Source organism: Salvelinus alpinus, chromosome 27 (assembly GCF_045679555.1).
Source record: "Salvelinus alpinus chromosome 27, SLU_Salpinus.1, whole genome shotgun sequence".
Lineage (NCBI taxonomy): Eukaryota > Metazoa > Chordata > Actinopteri > Salmoniformes > Salmonidae > Salvelinus > Salvelinus alpinus.
This window is the reverse complement of record NC_092112.1, coordinates 33,256,950-33,281,452: the sequence shown is the minus strand read 5'-3', so window position 1 is coordinate 33,281,452 and position 24,503 is coordinate 33,256,950. Positions and strand designations below refer to the sequence as shown.

Here is a 24,503-nt window from a genome sequence, read left to right as displayed (position 1 = left end):
GCCCGATTCAAGTCAAAATCTTTCTCTTGATTAAATACAATTCTTTATAAAAATGGCAGAGTCATAGATAAAATCTGGCATACATTTAACCCTTTAGGAAGTAGGCTACAGTCCATAAAGTATTTTGGATTAATTGTGAAACTGCTTAACTACATTCCTGGGACGTGGCCTACATTAAAGCCGCTTAACATTTAAAAAGACTACCAAACTATTTTCCCTATTCAAAGAACTAAAACAGTGTGATATTTGTATGTGTTTTTGCAGGTCCTTGAAGCTCCTCCACTGAAGTGAAACCAGAGCGGGTGGCACAGTTACACCAGAACTAGAACATCCTGTGCCTTTGACTCAAGGACACATCTAAGAATTTCAGTGGCCCAAAAAACCATTACATAGGTCACCCATTTCTGCATCTCCAGTATATTTATAGTAGTATAAAGTAGAGTGCAGCTACAAGGGTTACTTCACTTGGGAATACAGTGGGGAGAACAAGTATTTGATACACTGCCGATTTTGAAGGTTTTCCTACTTACAAAGCATGTAGAGGTCTGTAATTTTTATCATAGGTGCACTTCAACTGTGAGAGAAGGAATCTAAAACAAAAATCCAGAAAATCACATTGTATGATTTTTAAGTAATTAATTTGCATTTTATTGCATGACATAAGTATTTGATACATCAGCAAAGCAGAACTTAATATTTGGTACAGAAACCTTAGTTTGCAATTACAGAGATCATACGTTTCCTGTAGTTCTTGACCAGGTTTGCACACACTGCAGCAGGGATTTTGGCCCACTCCTCCATACAGACCTTCTCCAGATCCTTCAGGTTTCGGGGCTGTCGCTGGGCAATACGGACTTTCGGCTCCCTCCAAAGATTTTCTATTGGGTTCAGGTCTGGAGACTGGCTAGGCCACTCCAGGACCTTGAGATGCTTCTTACGGAGCCACTCCTTAGTTGCCCTGGCTGTGTGTTTCGGGTCGTTGTCATGCTGGAAGACCCAGCCACGACCCATCTTCAATGCTCTTACTGAGGGAAGGAGGTTTTTGGCCAAGATCTCGCGATACATGGCCCCATCCATCCTCCCCTCAATACGGTGCAGTCGTCCTGTCCCCTTTGCAGAAAAGCATCCCCAAAGAATTATGTTTCCACCTCCATGCTTCACGGTTGGGAGGGTGTTCTTGGGGTTGTACTCAACCTTCTTCTTCCTCCAAACACGGCGAGTGGAGTTTAGACCAAAAAGCTCTATTTTTGTCTCATCAGACCACATGACCTTCTCCCATTCCTCCTCTGGATCATCCAGATGGTCATTGGCAAACTTCAGACGGGCCTGGACATGCGATGGCTTGAGCAGGGGGACCTTGCGTGCGCTGCAGGATTTCAATCCATGACAGCGTAGTGTGTTACTAATGGTTTTCTTTGAGACTGTGGTCCCAGCTCTCTTCAGGTCATTGACCAGGTCCTGCCGTGTAGTTCTGGGCTGATCCCTCACCTTCCTTATGATCATTGATGCCCCACGAGGTGAGATCTTGCATGGAGCCCCAGACCGAGGGTGATTGACCGTCATCTTGAACATCTTCCATTTTCTAATAATTGCGCCAACAGTTGTTGCCTTCTCACCAAGCTGCTTGCCTATTGTCCTGTAGCCCATCCCAGCCTTGTGCAGGTCTACAATTTTATCCCTGATGTCCTTACACAGCTCTCTGGTCTTGGCCATTGTGGAGAGATTGGAGTCTGTTTGATTGAGTGTGTGTACAGGTGTCTTTTATACAGGTAACAAGTTCAAACAGGTGCAGTTAATACAGGTAATGAGTGGAGAACAGGAGGGCTTCTAAAAGAAAAACTAACAGGTCTGTGAGAGCCGGAATTCTTACTGGTTGGTAGGTGATCAAATACTTATGTCACGCAATAAAATGCAATTTAATTACTTAAAAATCATACAATGTGATTTTCTGGATTTTTGTTTTAGATTCCGTCTCTCACAGTTGAAGTGTACCTATGATAAAAATTACAGACGTCTACATGCTTTGGAAGTAGGAAAACCTTCAAAATCGGCAGTGTATCAAATACTTGTTCTCCCCACTGTATGTGAAGACTTTTGGGTGTGTTATTTGCGTTTAACCAAGAAAGGGCATTACTAACATTAAAAAGCAGAAGAGTTGCAAGGGACATACATGACAGGTTGCGAGGAAACAAAGCAATGAGAGCTTGTCCTTTTGCCCTTTCACTTCACCCTCTTCAAGTTCATAGTAAGCCACACAAGCATGAACATCAGCATGTCTAAGCATGATATGATCAGAGGGTGGGGGGGGGGGTCCTATACAGTCACAGGCTTAAAAGGTGCACTATGCAGAAATCACTCTGCCATTTCCTGGTTGCAAAAATTCTAATAGTTTTCTTAAATTTCAGTTTGTGTGATAAAATAAGCAACTAAAGTTTAGAAAATCATTGGACCATCTAAAACATTGTGAAATATATTTTTCCTTACCAAAAATAGTGTATTTTCAGCTGTTTGAAGCTGGTATACAAAACCGAAAGACATGAAAACGAAACTTAAGAACAGGAAGAATAGGGCACATAGAACAGTTCTACTGCTTCTTAGACTTGTTGTCAATGACAGATCTATAACTCACATTGTTATGTGAATTTTATCGGGTCGCCCAAAAAGTTGCATATTGCCGATTTAAGAGAGGCTGCTCATCTCCCGCTTCAGGGTGAAGGAGAAAATGCTCTGAACTGCACGCCATTCTGTGCCCCGTTTCAAGAGCTGTACACAGGTCGCTGGGAACGCAGCTCAGATTGGTCAGTGTAGCTACTGTTCCACATCCTTTTTTCTTGTACTATTGACCACACTTGCTAAAAGTATTCCTCCTTCAAATCGAATGGCATGTCAAAATTTTCCAAAGAACAGTGCCAATGACAGAAAACAAATTACAGGTAAACAACTGAGCAACTCTAGATAATAATTAAGAAAATACCACAAGCAAATCCTGAACTGGAGACAAGTTGAGCAAACTATATTTTTTTCAGGGTTATTGTAAGACATGACAGAGTCCATACAGTATCTTTACGCTGGTGCTGAATACCCAGGAATAGGGAATGGACAAAAACTGAAGGCCAGGTAATGACAAAAAATACACATGGTACATCAGTTTTGAGATAATCCCTGGGTTTGCCTACATGTGGACTTAATGGTTGCATAATCCACTTAATTCAAAACACCTCGAATCTTAAATGGGAAACCAATCAGAGGGGGGCTGGTGGGGACAATCGGTTCAAGTGCTGAGCAAATAAATATCCCTTCATTTTCTATTTCACCATAAGAGGAAGCGGTAGACAGAAATAAGATTTATGAGTGTTCAAACCTGCCGCCATGTTGCTCCCTTTACCCCGAAGACACATGAAATCTAGTGCTTTCCCGACAGAGCAAAGTTTTCAAATAAAAAAAAGGGCCTCTTTTCCAGCATCAGTCCTCGCACCAACAACTACTGGAATACTGTACATTTCAGGGCCCTGGATAGCAGCAGAGTTCAGGACAAGCCAAGGCAATCTGTGTTGCTGTTGAAGCACTTTTGGTAATTGGATGATGCCTCCTGTCTCGTCATTTTTCTGAAAATGGCTCAGAGAAACCCAATGACTATCAAACCAGACATATGGTGAAGATATCAAATCCTTCAAATGTGGGGGAAAAGCCTTTTTTAACAAGGAAGGGCTTTTTGGAATCCAGGGGGAACAAATGGCCCCATGACCCTTACACTCTCTGTCCTCTTACCCCAAAGAGTCTGCTTTCTTGTTTGAAGGTTACGCTCTGCACACGTAGTTCCCTGTGTCAGATGTTGCTCAGTCGCAAACAATGACGAACAAGACAATGCCTTGTCACAGGTAACGAAAGAAAAGGTGAACAAACGGGTGTGGAAGCAAAGTAGAAAAAAGCATGGTGGGAAAACACGAGACATCTCTTGCTGTTGAGAGAGGGGATGGTCTTCCGATGGGAAAATCTAATGATAAAAGGAATCTGACAGGCACGTTCGTACTGACTGAGATAACCTAACAAGTCATGGCTTCCAGGAGGAAACCACACACCCTATGCATTGAGACTTCACATTCAAAATGTACACTGAACAAAAAGACACTTGAAGTCAGAAGTTTACATACACTTAGGTTGGAGTCATTAAAACTCATTTTTCAACCACTCCAAATTTCTTGTTAACAAACTATAGTTTTGGCAAGTCGGTTAGAATATCTACTTTGTGCATGATACAAGTAATTTTTCCAACAATCGTTAACAGAGATTATTTAACTTATAATTCACTGTATCACAATTCCAGTGGGTCAGTAGTTTACATACACTAAGTTGACTGTGCCTTTAAACAGCTTGGAAAATTCCAGAAAATTATGTCATGGCTTTAGAAGCTTCTGATAGGCTAATTGACATCATTTGAGTCAATTGGAGGTGTACCTGTGGATGTATTTCAAGGCCTACCTTCAAACTCAGTGCCTCTTTGCTTGTTAATTAACAAACTATAGTTTTGGCAAGTCGGTTAGGACATCTACTTTCTGCATGACACAAGTAATTTTTCCAACTATTGTTTACAGACAGATTATTTCACTTCACTTGAATCACAATTCAAGTGGGTCAGAAGTTTACATACACTAAGTTGACTAAGTTGAAAATCAAAAGAAATCAGCCAAGACCTCAGGAAAAAAAATTGTGGACCTCCACAAGTCTGGTTCATCCTTGGGAGCAATTTCCAAATGCCTTAAGGTACCGCGTTCATCTGTACAAACAATAGTACGCAAGTATAAACACCATGGGACCATGCAGCCGTCATACCGCTCAGGAAGGAGATGCGTTCTGTCTCCTAGAGATGAACGTACTGGTGCTAAAAGTGCAAATCAATCCCAGAACAACAGCAAAGGACCTTGTGAAGATGCTGAAGGAAACAGGCACAAAAGTATTTATATCCACAGTTAAACAAGTCCTATATCAACATAACCTGAAAGGCCGCTCAGGAAGCCACTGCTCCAAAACCGCCATAGAAAAGCCAGACTATGGTTTGTAACTGCAGAGATCGTACTTTTTGGAGAAATGTCCTCTGGTCTGATGAAACAAAAATATAAATGTTTGGCCATAATGACCATTTTTATGTTTGGAGGAAAAAGGGGGAGGCTCGCAAGCCGAAGAACACCATCCCAACTGTGAAGCACGGGGATGGCAAGCATCATGTTGTGGGGGTGCTCTGCTGCAAGAGGGACTGGGGCACTTCACAAAATAGATGGCATCGTGAGGTAAGAAAATGATGTGGATATATTGAAGCAACATCAAGACATCAGTCAGAAAGTTAAAGCTTGGTCACAAATGGGTCTTCCAAATGGACAATGACCCCAAGCATACTTCCAAAGTTGTGGCAAATAGGCTTAAGGACATCAAAGTCAAGGTATTGGAGTGGCCATCACAAAGCCCTGACCTCAATTCTATAGAAAATGTGTGGGCAGAACTGAAAAAGCATGTGCGAGCAAGGAGACCTACAAACCTGACTCAGTTACACCAGCTCTGTCAGGAGGAATGGGCCAAAATTCACCCAACCTATTGTGGGAAGCTTGTGGAAGGCTACCCGAATGCTACCAAATACTGATTGAGCGTATGTAAACTTCTGACCCACTGGGAATGTGATGAAAGAAATAAAAGCTGAAATAAATCATTATCTCTACTATTATTCTGACATTTCACATTCTTAAAATAAAGTGGTGATCCTAACTGACCTAAGACAGGGCATTTTTAATAGGATTAAATGTCAGGAATTGTGAAAAACTGAGTTTAAATGTATTTGGCTAAGGTGTATGTAAACTTCCGACTTCAACTGTAAATGCAACATGTAAAGTGTTGGTCCCATGTTTCATGAGCTGAAAGATCCTAGAAATGTTCCATATGCACAAAAACATATCTCTCAGATTTTATGGACGAATCTGTTTACTTCCCTGTTAGTGAGCATTTCTCCTTTGCCAAGATATTCCATCCACCTGACAGGTGTTGCATATCAAGAAGCTGATTAAACAGCATGATCATTACACAGGTGCACCTTATGCTGGGGGCAGTAAAAGGCCACTATAAAATGTGCAGTTTTGTTACACAACACAAGGCTACAGATGTCTCAAGTATTCAGGGAGCGTGCAATTGGCAAGCTGACTGCAGGAATGTCCAGCTGAGCTGTTGTCAGAGAATTGAATGTTAATTTCTCTACCACAAGTTGTCTCCAATGTCGTTTCAGAGAATTTGGCAATATGTCCAACTGACCTCACAACCGCAGACCACGTGTAATGACGCAAGCCCAGGACCTCAACATCCGGCTTCTTCACCAGCGGGATCGTTTGAAAACAGCCACCCGGACAGCTGATGAAACGAAGAGTTTACACAACTGAATAATTATGGCATCGTAACTGACTTCAGTGGGCAAATGCTCACCTTCGATGGCCACTGGCACGCTGGAGAAGTGTGCTATTTACGGATTAATCGTTCTCATTCTGAGAAATAAGCATCATCAGGTAGGCCACTTGATTCCAATAATCTTAACAAAGTGAACAGGCTGTTGTTCAAACAGTTGGAGACTGACAGGAGGGTGTATTCATAACAGTTAAACTGTTCTACCTTGTTAGCAAGCACATATATCTAAAATGGACAGACTTTAAATATAAAGATTAGCCCGCTACTCACTAGCATGTGGGCTTGTGCTTCTTTATCATTAGTGGATGTGAATTGTTCTGGTCAGATTTGTAACAAAAAATGTTGCCTCCCGAGTGGCGCAGTGGTCTAAGGCACTGCATCAGTGAGCCAAGAGATCCTGGTTCGAGTCCAGGCTCTGTCGTGGCCGGCCGCGACCGGGAGACCCATGGGGTGGCGCACAATTGGCCAAGCGTCGTTCGGGTTAGGGGAGGGTTTGGCCAGCAGGGATGTACTTGTTTACATGCACGCTGAATTGGTGTGGCTGGCTTCCGGGTTAAGCGGGCATTGTGTCAAGAAGCAGCGTCGTGTTTGAGTCGTGTTTCGGAGGACGCACGGCTCTCGACCTTCGCCTCTCCCGAGTCCGTACGGGAGTTGCAGCGTTGAGACAAGACTGTAACTACCAATTGGATACGATGAAATTGGGGAGAAAAAGGGATGTAAAAAATATATATATATTTTTATAAAAAATAATGTTATAGACCGACTTGAAAGCCAGATCAGTGATTATTGCAAAAAGCAGGTAAAACTATATTGATAATATAATTTAAATTATTAGTGGATCTTATGGTTGTGGAAGGGTTCTATTTAGCCTAGGTATAATTTCACATGCAGAGTTTTGACCTTTAAAATTGTGCAGCAAAGCTTATTTAGAGAACTTAAATATATATTTGAGATGAAAAATCTAGTTATGAGGCCATATCGCCCAGCCTTACCACTCACTATGAGATCCTAAAACATTGTAAAAATAAATAAATAAACTCACATTTCAACACGACAGGGCTGAATGGCTTCCAAAATACCTAAAAACGACCATGCGACGCATTTCTTTTGGGACATGTGCTCTCACCACTCTGTGTGTATGGATAGAGCACTCACTCAGAGAGTAATGCTACCTGAGTGTCTTTACAATTGGGGTGTCGCCGCAAGGCCATCTACTAGTGTTGTCACGATTCCAGAATTTTGACTTCGATACCAGGCATTTTAGCCAAAGTCACCAAATGGCACTTGGTCCAGACAGAAACTCAGCTACTGCTCTGTTCAATAGTTGGGCATCTTTTGAGTTTCGAGTAGCAAACTACATAATTGTAATGCTTTATTTGAATGGTAAATCTATTGATAAACAGTAAATCAAGATGTAGCCTAGGCCTATCCACAATACTGGTGAATGCATATTCAATAGGAGTGCATCCATTGGGTCAAAGCTTGTTTTAGCTGATTTCATGGGGCTACAGATAAAAGAAAATCCAGTTCCATTTGAGACTTATTTTATGATACTGATCAACAACTGCATAGAAGTAGCTTCTTTTATAAAAATATGCGCTCTCTCTTTAACCAGTAATGACATCATTCATGAGCCAGTCAGTTTGCTGAGGAAATAGATAATCTTTGGGAGAGACATGCGAGGGACCGAATAAGTTCATTTTGGTGGTGTTCAGCTTCGAAATCAGCATATTTTGAATTATGGTTTGCATATTAAATCACAAACAAAGTACTAGGGTAGTGAAGTGATGTTAGCTTTAGCTGTCAGCTAGAAAGGAAAGTTAACCTACAAAGCTGGAAAATATCTGTCTTCTTCCATTAGTGCTGAGCGATTAACCAACATATCGTTTTTTGGGGGTGTTAATAAACTACTAATTGACCTATGTCGGTCAATTTTGTGAGCCCAACGAGCTGTTTCTATAGAGAGAAATCAAGTCATTCATAAGATAAATCCTGTGAAGAACTACGTGGGATGCTGGGCTGAAGTGAGTTTTAATTAAGCAAATAGTCAACCTAGTTCAGCGCAAGAACATGGTAATGAACTACAATGACCAAAATCCATTTTGCCTGTTTTTTCCGGCTCGGTCTGAGATGGATCTGCTATGTTAGATACACACAGACCACTTGAGAGAGGAATGTAGACAACTAGGAGAGTGAGACAGTTTGTGAAAGTATGCCTTATCTACTTTTAAGAACTAGTAAAATGATTGTCAGACAGCTCTGCAGCATGCTTAGCCAGACTAGCCTAGCTAAGTAGGATGACTACAGACAATAGCCTACAGTATGGGGAGAACATGGTCTGGCTGTTTGGCTGCCTCTGCCTGAGCAGAGATCAGATGATAAAGTAATCTAATAAAAATGAGTAAGTAATATAAATTGTATCATTTCAGAGTAATTTCCAATTTTTCTATTGATGTCTACCCAATGTGGACCTGACAGAGACAATGGAATATTTTCTGTTTTGGCAATTGAATGTTCACTATTTTTGGCTTTGGAATTTCTAGACAAACTCTGACGAAGGCCGTGTGGCCGATACGTAAGCTTATTAAATATCGGTGATACTATCAAGAGCAGTGTGCGGTTTCCTTTTTCCTTCATCTTGTTCAATTGTTGCCATGCACCTGCAAATAAGATTGCTCAGATGTGCGAGTGCCTTTTGAATTTAGTCAAAAACTCTAAAATATTTCATAATGCATTTAATATGTTAAAAAATACAATCAAAACCAAACACTGTGATTATAATTTTTTATAAACGAACCAAACTCAAAAAGCACTTGTCGCTGATCACTATCTTCCATTTTATAGTGTTGTAGTCTTTACGGACACTGTTTTGCAAACAGTAGTTAACAGTTTCAACATGACTCCCAGTACAGGCTAGCAATGAGTAAGTGTGCACTATGATAAGGGGTCGGCTGCGCTGATGGACAGGCTTGATCCGTGAGACACATTTGACAGAAGTACCAAAAATAACACTAATTCTATCAAGGGTTGGAAGCGATTCAGGAAACAGAACCTAAAATATTTTTATCAAGGAACAGAACCAGGAACGAAAGTGATCCATACTGTTTGATAACAGAACCGTTATATTAAATGTATGGAAACCACTTAATAACTTTATTTGACGATTAAGGCATTTTTTTCTAGTCCCACAAAAAAACACTAAAAAAAGTGCCTATGCAAAGCCCTCACTGTCACTCAGAAATGTATTCCAGCGTCTGCATGCAAGCTGAAAATCTTTGTAGATGTGTGTGCGTGTTTAGGCTAGCATAAACTACAAAAAAAAAAAGGTAAGATGTGTTAATTCTGGTGCCACTCTGCACACACAAGCTTGTTAGCGCAAAGGACATTCAAAGTTCCTTAATTGAAGCCACTCATCCTAGGTATAAATCTGTGGACCTAATTCATGTCATAAGATGCAAGCACGTCAAGCCTGCTCATCAACTCTCTCGCTCTCTCCCCACCCTTAAAATATCAGTCACATTTTTCGCCATAGGCTACACTTGTTTGTTCATCAGACATGTAAACAACTATTTTGCCTGCTCTATCCACACAGATTGGTATTTGGGGTTTCGAACTGGTTGAATTGTCTTACATTCGCTGTCCAAAATTCGAAATGTTTGTTTGTTAGGATCTCTTTGAGCCCACCAAGGGCTAGTCTTCCAAGACTAACTGTCATTTCCATGTAAAGGGACCCTTGAGCACCAAGTTCATCGGAGCATGTCAAATCTGGTGTGAAATATTAGCTAAGAGTCTATATTTTGTATAATATATATATATATATATATATATATTTCTGGTCAAACAGATGGAAAAGGGGTCTTAAACATCAGCAGAAAAAGTCTTTAAAAAGTATTAGAAATAGAAAGTATAGACCCCTGCCAACAAATAAACACATGTTTTGGATAAGTTATTTGCCTTGTGTAAGTTTAACATATTTTCACATTTCTCTCCCTCGTAAGGGTAATAAAATTTCACAGAAGTAACAAGTAAAAGGTAGACCTACCAATTAGTTATAGAATACCCAAATATACAAAGGAGGATATTGCATAGGTATGCCTTTGTGTACCTATTTCGGATACATCACCATAAAGAGAATGACATTAATATCCATAATAATGCATTTCTGTGAAGTAAAGATTATGGAAATTATAGAATTCCTTTAATGCAATACTGTTGAGGCTTATAAAGCCACTTCATTTAATGTAGTTCAATAACATATTTTTTTTATAAGTCAAGGCGTCACCCCAATCTTTCTGCAGCCATCTTTGAATCTTAATTTGGGGCAGATATTTAGGGAAAATGTGGTCATATTAAAAAACAGGGAGATTTTACTGAAATTCTGTTACCAAACTTTACATCAGTACAGTTCTTCCAGTAAATGTTTTTTTTTTTTTTTTATGTTCACTGTAAATTGTTAAAAGTAGTACTTGTGCATATAGTTGTATGGTTTGATAAACTTTGAAATCAATGTTTTTTGTTTGGTATACATTTTTTGGTGAAATCTGATTTGAAGCAATTCAGTTACTTTGGAATTGCCGTAATATGTTAATGATATTCAATAAGTTTGTTTACACAGGTTCGAGGGAGAGAGATTATTTACCACACCAGGAGTTGCAGAATTCTGAGCAAATTTATGGAAGACATTCCAAAGTACCCTGGCCTACTCCCATTTTCAGGAGTTTCAAATTCCGAACTGCACCATCAACGCCAAAAACTCAGATTCAGAACCAGTCAGGCATTTATTTGATCGCGTCAAGCGAGAAAGCATTTCACAGAGATGAATTTGAATCTCTGCCTCAATGGAAGGTAGGAAAAGCCCCATTTGAACTTGGAGTGTCCACATCCTCCACAAGGTTATTGAAATTGCAAGCTAATGCGCAAAACAGTGGGTTGGGTCCTTAGGGTGCTAATCAATACCAAACAGCAGCAAAAACTTGAGAAGAGCTCTTTTGGACACATAAGGTCCCCCCACAACCAGGAGTTTGAGCACGGCAACTCCCATAAATTAAGATCTCCCTCTATTCAGGACTTGGGAGCAGGGTGACTGACCCCTTGGCCCATAGAGAATGAGAAAGGTGAAGGGGCCTCAAGAGAAAAAATATATATAAATAAAAAATAAAATAAAAAAAACTCTACCAAGCAGCAGACATTTTACTCAAAGTAAAAGGCTCATCTGGAAAAATGCTTCTAAGGCTACAGTGGCGTGCGACAGTATCCACCCCTCTTGGCATTTTTCCTATTTTTTTGCCTTACAACCTGGAATTAAAATAGATTTTTTTGGCGGGGGTTGTATCATTTGATTTACACAACATGCCTACCACTTTGAAGATGCTAAATATTTTTTATTGTGAAACAAGCAAGAAACAAGACAAAAAACAAAAACAACTGGAGCGTGCATAACTATTCACCCCCCATAGTCAATACTTTGTAGAGCCACCTTTTGCAGCAATTACAGCTGCAAGTCTCTTGGGGTATGTCTCTATAAGCGTGGCACATCTACCCACTGACATTTTTGCCCATTCTTCAAGACAAAACTGCTCCAGCTCCTTCAAGGTGGATGGTTCCGCTGGTGTACAGCAATCTTTAAGTCATACCACATATTCTCAATTGGATTGAGGTCTGGGCTTTGACTAGGCCATTTCAAGACATTTAAATGTTTCTCCTTAAACCACTTGAGTGATGCTTTAGGGTCATTGTCGTATTGGAAGGTGAACCTCCGTCCCAGTCTCAAGTCTCTGGAAGACTGAAACAGGTTTCGCTCAAGAATTTCCCATCATTCCGACCAGTTTCCCAGTCCCTGCCGATGGAAAAACATCCCCACAGCATGATGCTGCCACCACCATGCTTCACTGTGGGGATGCTGTTCTTGGGGTGATGGGTTTATGCCAGACATAGCGTTTTCCTTGATGGTCAAAAAGCTACATTTTAGCCTCATCTGACCAGAGTACCTTCTTCCATATCTTTGGGGAGCCTCCCACATGCATTTTGGCGCACACCAAACGTGTTTGCTTAATTTTTTCTTTAAAAGTTAAGCAATGTTTTTTTTCTGGCCACTCTTCCGTAAAGCCCAGCTCTGTGGAGTGTATGGCTTAAAGTGGTCCTATGGACAGATACTCCAATCTCCGCTGTGGAGCTTTGCAGCTCCTTCTGGGTTATCTTTGGTCTCTTTGTTGCCTCTCTGATTAATGCCCTCCTTAATGCCCGCCTGGTCCGTGAGTTTTGGTGGGCGGCCCTCTCTTGGCAGGTTTGTTGTGGTGCCATATTCTTTCCATGTTTTTAATAATGGATTTAACTAGAGGTTGACCGATTATGATTTTTCAACGCCGATACCGATTATTGGAGGACCAAAAAAAGCCGATGACGATTTTTATATATATAATTGAAATAATGACAATTACAACAATACTGAATGAACAATGAACACTTATTTTAACTTAATATAATACATCATTAAAATCAATTTAGCCTCAAATAAATAAACATGTTCAATTTGGTTTAAATAACGCAAAAACAAAGTGTTGGAGAAGAAAGTAAAAGTGCAATATGTGCCATGTAAAAAAGCTAACTTAAGTTCCATGCTCAGAACATGAGAACATATGAAAGCTGGTGGTTCCTTTTTTAACACGAGTCTTCAATATTCCCAGGTAAGAAGTTTTAGGTTGTAGTTATTATAGTACTATTTCTCTCTATACCATTTGTATCTCATATACCTTTGACTATTGGATGTTCTAATAGGTACTTTAGTATTGCCAGCCTAATCTCGGGAGTTGATAGGCTTGAAGTCATAAACAGCGCAATGCTTGAAGCATTGCGAAGAGCTGCTGGCAAACGCAGTAAAGTGCTGTTTGAATGAATGCTTACGAGCCTGCTGCTGCCTACCACCGCTCAGTCAGACTGCTCTATCAAATCATAGACTTTATTATAATAAATACACAGAAATATGAGCCTTAGGTCATTAATGTTGGTCAAATCCAAAAACTATCATTTAGAAAACGTTTATTCTTTCAGTGAAATACGGAACCGTTCCGTATTTTATCTAACGGGTGGCATCCATAAGTCTAAATATTGCTGTTACATTGCACAACCTTCAATGTTATGTCATAATTACGTAAAATTAGTTCGCAACGAGCCAGGCGGCCCAAACTGTTGCATATACCCTGACTCTGCGTGCAATGAATGCAAGAGAAGTGACACAATTTCCCTAGTTTAATATTGTCTGCTAACATGAATTTCTTTTAACTAAATATGCAGGTTTTAAAAAATATATACTTCTGTGTATTGATTTTAAGAAAGGCATTGATGTTTATGGTTAGGTACAGTCGTGCAACGATTGTGCTTTTTTCGCAAATGCGCTTTTGTTAAATCATCCCCCGTTTCGCGAAGTTGGCTGTCTTTGTTAGGAAGAAATAGTCTTCACACAGTTCGCAACGAGCCAGGCGGCCCAAACTGCTGCATATACCCTGACTCTGTTGAACAGAACGCAAGATAAGTGACACAATTTCCCTAGTTAAAATAAATTCATGTTAGCAGGCAATATTAACTAAATATGCAGGTTTAAAAATATATACTTGTGTATTGATTTTAAGAAAGGCATTGATGTTTATGGTTAGGTACACATTGGTGCAACGACAGTGCTTTTTCGCAAATGCGCTTGTTAAATCACCCGTTTGGCAAAGTAGGCTGATTCCATGATAAATTAACAGGCACCGCATCGATTATATGCAACGCAGGACAAGCTAGATAAACTAGTAATATCATCAACCATGTGTAGTTAACTAGTGATTATGTTAAGATTGATTGTTTTTTTATAAGATATGTTTAATGCTAGCTAGCACCTTACCTTGGCTCCTTGCTGCACTCGCATAACAGGTAGTCAGCCTGCCACGCAGTCTCCTCGTGGAGTGCAATGTAATCGTCCATGATCGGTGTCCAAATATGCCTTTACCGATTATTATGAAAACTTAAAAATCGGCCCTAATTAAAATCGGACATTCCGATTAATCGGTCGACCTCTAGATTTAACGGTGCTCGTGGGTTGTTCAAAGTTTCAGATCTTTTTTTATAACTCAACCCTAATCTGTACTTCTCCACAACTTTGTCCCGGACCTGTTTGGAGAGCTCCTTGATCTTCATGGTGCCACTTGCTTGGTGGTGCCCCTTGCTTAGTGGTGTTGCAGACTCTGGGGCATTTCAGAACAGGTGTATATGTACTGAGATCATGTGACAGACAGCACACAGGTAGACTTTATTTAACTAATTATGTAACTTCTGAAGGTAATTAGTTGCACCAGATCTTATTTAGGGGCGAATACATATGCTCCCACCACTTTTCTGTTTTACTTTCTTCTTTTTTTAACAAGTTATTTTTTTCCATTTCACTTCACCAATTTGGACTATTTTGTGTATGTCCATCACATGAAATCCAAATAAAAATCAATTTAAATGACAGGTTGTAATGCAACAAAAATAGGAAAAATGCGAAGGGGGCTGAATACTTTTGCAAGGCACTGTATATCTTATTTGCCTGACGACTCAAACCGAATTCTTCCACTGCTCTATCGTTCGCTACATACTTCAGTCAAAGACTGCCATCATTGAAGTCGTTTGTGGGGAGTCAAATGAGGGGTGTTGTACAAAACAAAGTCAGAGATTGGTTAGAGATGATCCAATCAGAGTATCAAAGCCAATGACACATTTTCAAAATGCCGCTTTTCCCAAGTTTGTTCTGCTCTGGCCCAACCCATTGGTTTCTGGGACCAATCAGAAGGTCAGGCAAATAAGTCATGCATGTACACGTTTAAATTTAGGCAATTCATAACTGCACTACCAATTTGCAGAAAAGACAGAAAATCATGCGGCCCAGAAAATCAAATACCAGCATTTCTAAAAGATAATAGTTTTTTTTGGTAATCTTTTCATAGCAACATTTAATAGGGCTAAAATTATATCAGTAATTCAAGACATATTCGTCTATAGCATCAATGGCAAAAGAAAAGACGCAAATATAATCTAGGCCTAAATTGCTGGGAGAGTCCAGATAAAACAGCTCAGTTGAGCTAAGCTCTCCTGCAGAGCTTGTAATAATGATACTTCCACATGAATGCAAACAAACAGTGCAATTGAAGAGAAAAATGAGGGAGATGGAGGAGAAAATAGCAGAGAGGGAGGGTGAGGCGGGGCAGAGATCAGAGGTAATTACAGTCACCCGGCTTGGTGCATAATCCTATTTTAGCTGCAAAGAACAGAGCGTGATCGGAGGGAAACAAAATGGGAAAACGAGAACAAGACAAGACCTACTCTACTTTACCTCCACGTTCTGTACTGTATACAAAAGTAACAGGCCCATATGCCATGTACAGCATTAACATGGGTGTGGTGCCGATTGACAGACATTGACAGTGGTCAAGACCGTTCACTAACCAAATAGGCAAGTTTTAGCAAAAATTCTAGCCCGTCTCCATCTTGGGGCCACAAAATACATGCATGTGACACGCAACAATAGTATATCTATATTTTTCATAGCTGTCTATTTACCACCACAAACTGATGCTGTCACTAAGATCACACTTCATGAGCTGTATAGGGCCATAAGCAAACAAGAAAATGCACATCCAGAGGTGACGCTCCTAGTGGCCGGTGATTTTAATACAGCGGAACTGAAATCCCTCTTACTTTAATTTTACCAGCATGTCACCTGTGCAACTGGAGCTGGGAAAAAAAAGAAAATTCTAGATCACATTTACCCCACACACAGACGTAAACAAAGCTCTCCCTCCCTCGCATACAAAGCTCTCGCTCGCCCTCCATTTGGTAAATCTGACCATAACTCTATCCTCCTGATTCCTGCTTACAAGCAAAAACTCAAAACAGGAAGTACCAGTTATACGCTCAATACGGAAGAGGTCGGATGAAGCAGATGCTAAGCTACAGGACTGTTTTGCTAGCACAGACTGGAATATGTTCTGGGATTCATCTGATTGCATTGAGGAGTTTACCACATAAATCCCCAGCTTTATTAATAAGTGCATCGATGAAGTCATCATCACAATGATGTACATATCCAAACCAGAAGCCATGGATTACAGGAAACATCTGCACTGAGCTAGAGACTAGAGCTGCCACTTTCAAGAGCGGGACACTAATAAAGACAACAAACAGTGGAAACATCAATACAGGAATAAGATAGGGTTTGCAAACCCTACCACATCCAACAATCACAGATTATAAAGGGAAACCCAGCCATGAGCTGCCAGTGACCCAAGCGTACCGAGGCAAAAAAAGATAGGTGCAGTGAAATGGGTTGTTTTACAGGGTCAGCCATAGTAGTACGGCACTCTGGAGAAAAATTAGGGTTAAGTGCCTTGGTCAAGGCAAGCCCATTGTTTCAATATATTCTCTAAATATTATTTGTTTACGAAGTATCCCTAAAGTGTTCTCCCATCTTAGGGTCAGGTGTGGTCAATTCAGTGTCTGGTCCGTCAATCCCAAGCAGACGAGGCGAGACAGGGTGAGGGCAGGGTGTGGTGGGAGCACCCTGGTGACAGACAGGGACTCAGTGGATAAGTGATGCTAAATGAAGCCATTGTCTGTCCCAAGTGAAGCACACTGTGCAGAGAAAGAGACATTCAAATAGCCACACAGGCCCATTGTTGTTTCCATTGCCAACAGGGTCCTATCGCATAGGGTATGGTGGGCCTGCACAATGTTGGTCCTCTGAACTGCTGTAGTACCAAACACCATAGTATGGTACAGTCAGATGTAGTAGTGCCATACATCACCTGCTAAATCACTTAGAAATGTTCCACTGTTTATCAGGGTTTCTCAACTCTGGTGTCAGAGTACCACTGTTGTTTCATAAAGTCTCAATACATTTTGAAAGTGAATGTCCCAAACATCCACATTTTGAGAAATGAGAGCATTGTTGCTCTGGCTAACTTGAAATGGGTTAAAGCTCTTATACTCTGAAACAAGGGAAAGGGGGATACCTACTCAGTTGTACAACTGACTGCATTCAACTGAAATGTGTCTTTCACTTTTAACAAGCACACTACTTAGGTGTCTACTCTCATGTTCAACTGGAGTGAAGTTCAGCATTCAATGGCTCCAGGATCAACAATGATATACTGGAGTATGCAGCCATTAGAAAGTCCCCTTTGTAGCCCCCACTATGTTTTATCAGTCATTGTTGGGAATATCCATTTATGAATTTAATGTAAAATTCTCTCGATATTTTTTTAAAAGCTCCCATTTTGGACTTGGCGAGGACTGTAGATGGTTTAATTACATTATCATACATTGACACATAATGTAATAAACCATCTACAGTCCTCTCCCAGCGGAGAAACATTCTAACCTGGCATCCATTAGTGCATCAGATCTGCACGCTCATCCCTGTCATGTCGTGAATGCCTTTCCTGGCTGCATGCACTTAGCCTTAGTTATTTTGATAACAGTGAAAATACATTGATCAAATCCATGCATCATAAGTTCGAATGTTTTCTAATCTATTAAACCTCGGTAGTAGTTTCATTACTCTATCAATGCATTTCTCTGGAAAGATGGCATTGTAGCCAGACAAATACATTGGAAGATGATTGTCAACCAGATCAGAAACACTATGCTCACAACCTGTATCTCATAAATCACTGGTGTATTTTGTTACAATTTAGGAAAGGTCTGCACAATAGACTATAAGGTATTTGCCAGGAGCACGTCCATCCATTTATACCGTTCATGAATCGTGACAACACGCATAACTATTATGTGATCGAGAAATGTATACTGCAAACTTTCACCCACTTTTTAGAAAATATAACTCTACCTTTGTGTCAACCATCCATCCAAAACAAATAATCCCATGTGTGCACCTTGTCTTTATAAACTTTCACACATATTCCATGATATGGGATTATCCAATGGGCAACACTGCAGCTGTTGATTGCCAGCGATCATAATTCATCACGTAGGCATATGCTATAATCAATACACAACTTTCAAGGAGTAGATACCTTTCAAGTTTTATACCAACATATAAAAGTATAACTTTTCCATTGTATAAAATTACATTATCACATTCGCTTGCCATACTATTCTCATGAGATCATGCATGCAACTACTAGAACACGCCTGCAACAACCGAACTGATGGACAATGTTGATTGGCAGGTGGAATTATGACCAATAAGGTTGCAAGGTTAAAGTGGGAGGCAGGATCAGGTCTGCACAGTATTGTCCAATGCGGTTGCGGGGAGAGCCCAACATGGACACCACAGTTATTTTTTACTGTCTTTGTGCACCCGATATGGGGGCTCGAGAACAATGACGTGATGTCGTTGTACACAATTTTTGGGGACCCTTTCAGGCTCTTGAGCGCTACTTTAAAAACTACTGCCTTATAAGTATACAAAATCTCAGTTCAATCTCTTTAAAATAACTGGAAAAAATCTATCTCGGTAGCAATCCCCTGTGGCAACAACACGACGAACGTCAATAAGTGCCCACATTCTTCCTTATTCTCCCAAAGATGCTCTCCCTCAGTGTTGGGGCAGAAATCGTGACCTGCACTCTTATACAAACAGGGGCATGAAAACACAATTTTCTTGTACTGTTCCTCCTCCTTTCGCACAAATGACAAGGGAACCAAACAGAGCAAAGTCTCTGAACAGAAGCAGTACTAAGCGAGGCAGTCACTGCAGATGGATTTTCCTGCTATTGTCTGGCTAATCCAGCCCTACGACTCAAGGCCAGGCAGTTGGATGGAGTGGAATGGAGCCTGTGGAAGATAGAGAGCATCCCCGCATTGCTCCCTTTCCCCTCCCCACTTTCCCAAGGTCGAGCCAGTTGCCATGGCGACTGGCCCGGAGGCACACACAGGATAAGGAGAAAGGGGTATTGGTTATAAATACCCGAAACAGTCGAATCAGGGGCTTTAAGGAGCCTGACCTTTCTGAGAGCATCTCCAATGAGCTGTCTGTCAGAAGAAGAAATTAATGGAGACAGGTGGCAATGACTTTGTGCTCAGGAGAGGAACCTTGAGACTATAGAGAATAGTTATATAATCATCACTCTAAAAAGAGCCCTGCACCTTCGTTGGTTTAATACCAGGGTCTAGTCACTGAGTGACTGCTCAATCTATAAGCATAGAATTTACTAGTCTACTACTTTTTAGCATGTGATTCATAGCTCCCTTATCTCACCTCACTTGCTCACATTGTATATAGACTTATTTATTTTATTTTTTTCACTGTATTATTGACTATATGTTTGTTTTACTCCATGTGTAACTATGTGTTGTTGTATGTGTCGAACTGCTTTGCTTTATCTTGGCCAGGTCGCAATTGTAAATGAGAACGTGTTCTCAATTTGCCTACCTGGTTAAATAAAGGTTAAATAAAAAAAATAAAAAAAATAGACTTGGTCATGAGGTGTATAGATGGCTTGTATATTTCAGAAAACTGTATCCACACCAAGGCATACTGTAGCGAACTCCATTACACACAATCCTTGAGACACAGGACATGCATGGGTGATTTAGGGGTGTATGCCAAGCCACAGACCTACATCACACATAGTACATTCACTGATGCCCATTAGAGGTATGAAAGATCACTGAAAACCACAGAATATAAAATGTATGATAATGTTTTTTGAACCGTGAAGCCATAATAGCCTACTAACCTTCACTGCACTTAATAAAATATTGCACTGATGATACCAAGATGATTTCATAAACTGCTGTGGGCCACTGGGCCTATTCCCTTATGTAACCAAGACTGAAATGGCTTGCAAAACGTATTCAGTTTAATGCACCACACCATCTAAAAATAAGCTGAATACATGTATACAGAAAACACCAAGATATCCAAGGCTGCGGACGATCATCTACCTTTCAGTAGGGCGCCGGACATGAGTAAATTGCCGGCTTTAGTAAGAAATCTGCAGGATATCCCGTGTTCCATCTCATACAGGTCAAAAAATAATGTTGTCACATGCTTTGTAAACAACAGGTGTAGACTAATGATAAAATGCTTACTTACGGGATCTTCCCAACAATGGAGAAAAAAAAAGAAATAATATAAAAATAGCATGAGGAATAAATATACAATGAGTAATGATAACTTTGCTATATACACGGGGTACCAGTACCGAGTCGATGTGCAGGGGTACGATGTAATTGAGGTAGATATATGTACATACAGTGCCTTCGGAAAGTATTCAGATCTTGACTTAATCCACATTTTAGAATAAGGCTGTATGTACAACACCCCACAATGACAAAGCAAAAACAGGTCTAGAATTTCTTACTAATTTATTAAAAATAAAGACCCTTTACTCAGTACTTTGTTGAAGCACCTTTGGCAGCGATTACAGCATCGAGTCTTCTTGGGTATGACGCAACAAGCTTGGCACACATGCATTTGGGGAGTTTCTCCCATTCTTCTCTGCAGATTCTATCAAGATCTGTCCGGTTGAATGGGGAGCGTCGCTGCACAGCGATTTTCAGGTCTCTCCAGAGATGTTCGATCGGGTTCAAGTCTGGGCCACTCAAGGACATTCTGAGACTTGTCCCGAAGCCATTCCTGCATTGTCTTGGCTGTGTGCTTAAGGTCATTGTCCTGTTGGAAGGCGAACCTTTGCCCCAGTCTGAGGTCCTGAGAGCCCTGGAGCAGGTTTTCATCAAGGATCTCTGTACTTTGCTCCGTTCATCTTTGCATCGATCCTGACTAGTCTCCCAGTCCCTGAAAAACATCCCCACAGCATGATGCTGCCACCCATGCATCACCATAGGGATGGTGCCAGTTTTCCTCCAGACGTGACGCTTGGCATTCAGGCCAAAGAGTTACATCTTGGTTTCATCAGACCAGAGAATGTTGTTTCTCATGGTCTAAGAGTCTTTAGGTGCCTTTTGGCAAACTCCAAGCAGGCTGTCATGTGCCTTTTACTGAGGAGTGGCTCCCGTCTCACCACTCTACCGTAAAGGCCTGATTGGTGGCGTGCTGCAGAGATGGGAGAAACTTCCAGAAGGACAACCATCTCCACAGAGGAACTCTGGAGCTCTGTCAGAGTGACCATTTCAGAGTGACCTCCCTGACCAAGGCCCTTCTCCCCCGATTGCCCAGTTTGGCCAGCTCTAGGAAGAGTCTTGGTGGTTCCAAACTTCTTCAATTTAAGAATGGAGGCCAATGTTCTTGGGGACCTTCAATGCTGCAGACACGTTTTAGTACCCTTTCCCAGATCTGTGCCTCGACACAGTCCTGTCTCAGAGCTCTACGGACAATCCCTTTGACCTCATGGCTGTTTGTTTTTTTGCTCTGACATGCACTGTCAACTGCGGGACCTTATATAGACAGGTGTGTGCCTTTCCAAGTCAATGTCCAATCAATTGAATGTACCACAGGTGGACTCCAATCAAGTTGTAGAAACATCTCAAGGATGATCAATGGAAACAGGAAGCAGCTGAGCTCCATTTCGAGTCCCATAGCAAATACTTATGTAAGTAAGGTATTTCAGTTTTTTTCTGCTTTGTCATTTTGGGGTATTGTGTGTAGATTGCTGAGGATTATTATTATTTTAAATCAATTTTAGAACAAGGCTGTAACGTAACAAAATGTGGAAAAAGTCAAGGGGTCTGAATACTTTCCGAAAGCAAGTGACTAGACAACAGGATAGATACTAAACAGTAGCAGCAGCGTATGTGATGAGTCAGAGTTAACGCTAAAAAGGGTCAATGCAGATAGTTATTAACCAATAGCTACCCGGACTAACTACCGGTATGTACCAGTCTCCTCTGCTACGCCAAACAGTACCTAACCTGTAACGGCTAATGGAGCATCAAATTAGCCCGTTACAGCTAGTAAACCAATTGAGTAGGCTAGCCTACGTGGGTGTTTATCATACATGAGATGCAAACAGCACTTGCAAATTACTGACAGGCTTTGCCAACTCGAACGACATCGAAACTGTTGATAATAAACAATTGATCACAGAGGCTCTCGTGAGCGTCGAACTACAACACTAGGTATACAAGTTGGGGAAATAAGAGTATAGAAAAAGTTAACACAGCACCTAAAAATACGCAGGATGTAACCACATTACACATCAACAGAATGAAATGCGTCCTAAATTCAGTAACGTTAGTCTCTAATCATTCTAGCCGGTGTCACTGCATCTTTCTGCAAGACAAACAGCACAATAGAATTTCTAAGGGGCCTATCGAAGGTTCTGCACGGATGATGAGCGTATTCAAGAAACTCGCTTAAAAGTCTGCACCAAAAGCATTCTTACCTCGTGTGGGTGCACATTTTTCTGATGATATCCACAAGTACTCCCAGCAAACAATATACTGTTTAATATTGAGCTACCGGTAGACTCAGTATTTTTAGGATAATCTCAATTGTATAGGCATTCTCCTCGCCTCCTACTTAAAAGCCATTGGATTAAAAAAAGAGGTCCCGCCCTTCTGACCTTATCCTCCAATCGGGTTTGAGAAGCAGGCGAGGAGATAAGAGAGGAGAGAGGACGCGAGGAGAATCAATAGAGATTGCCCCAGTGACATCATCCCCTTTGCGATTATCAAAATGCCAATGTGCATGCTTATAGCGATAAACGTTTTCGGGGAACTGTAGTTGGCCAATGCTACCATCTAGCCTTTTCTCGTGAGTATTACAAAAACATGATATTATTTACCCTTGAAGAGCTTCACTGGGCGGATTCGATTATGCTGAGCAGCAGGGCACCGGTCTATGGCCCGTGACGTGAACGGGCAAAAACGGTGAGTCGCAACATTCTCAAATCGATCAGTAATCTGCGCCACTCGGCCATGTTGTCAACAAGGCAGCATAGTTTGAGCCGACTTCGCCGTGGGCTTTGAGCGGGGCACCTGGCTCAACCCCGGGAGGCAGCCCTGTTACAAAACGAATGCAAACACGCGTACCCAGGCGCCCGAGACAGGTTAATCGAATCATCTCACTGCTATATCTTTCTGTTGTGGCTTTTGATACATTTCCCCAGGTTTATCAAAATACCTAGGCTAAAATGCCTATTATAATAATCAATAAAGCGATATTTTTTTATGTTAGGCTATCTGGTCTGAATATTGTGACAGTATGTTCTTGTTTATAAGTCAGTAACAACACCAAAGTAGTTGTAGAACTTGGTTACTATCTCAAGTCAATTTATTACCAGGCTAATCAACTGATTTCATAGTTTCACAACCTGCAATTTTCAAGAAATGTATAATGCATTGCATAATACTGTATATTGATCATGCAATCTGTCTACAAGAACCTCTTATGGGAGCTGGGTTGTGATATAAAATAATTATCCAATAAGCTTTCTTCTATTTATTTTTTAAAAATTCAACATGGCCTCTTTTAGCCATACAGCTTTTAGGTTATTCCACAAATAGTGTCTTTCAAATCAAATGTTATTGGTCGAATACACATATTTAGCAGATGTTATTGCGGCTGTAGCAAAATGCTTGTGTTTCTACTTCCAACAGTGCAGTTATATCTAGCAATACACAATAATATACACAAATCTAAAAAAGTGCAATAATGGCATTCAGAAATATAGAAATATTAGGACGTGCAATGTCGGCTTCCAGAGTGTGTGTCTTGGGATATATAGGCAATATGTATAGAATATGTAGCATATCTGATGAATACGTAGCATATGTACAGCAATAGTTAAACAGGATAGGCCTTGACTAGAATATACAGTATATACATATGAAATGGGTAAAACAGTATGTAAACATTATTTAAAGTGACTAGTATTCCATTATTAAAGTGACCAGTGTTCCATTACTATGTACATAGGACAGCAGCCTCTAAGGTGCATGGTAGAGTACCCGGGTAGTGACAGTGATTACATTTCAGGGCAGGGTACCGGCTAGTGTTGACTATTTACCATTCTGATGGCGTTGAGATAGAAGCTGTTTTTCAGTCTCTCAGTCCCAGCTTTGATGCACCTGTACTGACCTTGTGTTCTGGATGGTAGCGGGGTGAACAGGCCGTGGCTCGGGTG

The 24,503-nt window shown here is 40.8% G+C and overlaps 1 protein-coding gene across 2 annotated transcripts in view; it reads right to left on the bottom strand.

Moving 5' to 3' along the window:
- LOC139556432 (disheveled-associated activator of morphogenesis 1-like) overlaps positions 1–22,883 on the bottom strand; it is a 122,363-nt gene extending 99,480 nt beyond the window's left edge. For both annotated transcript variants that reach the window (XM_071370375.1, XM_071370378.1), the window contains exon 1: positions 22,761–22,883. The gene's annotated coding sequence lies outside the window, so the exon portion shown is untranslated. The remainder of the gene's footprint in view (positions 1–22,760) is intronic.
- Positions 22,884–24,503: the final 1,620 nt, after the last annotated feature.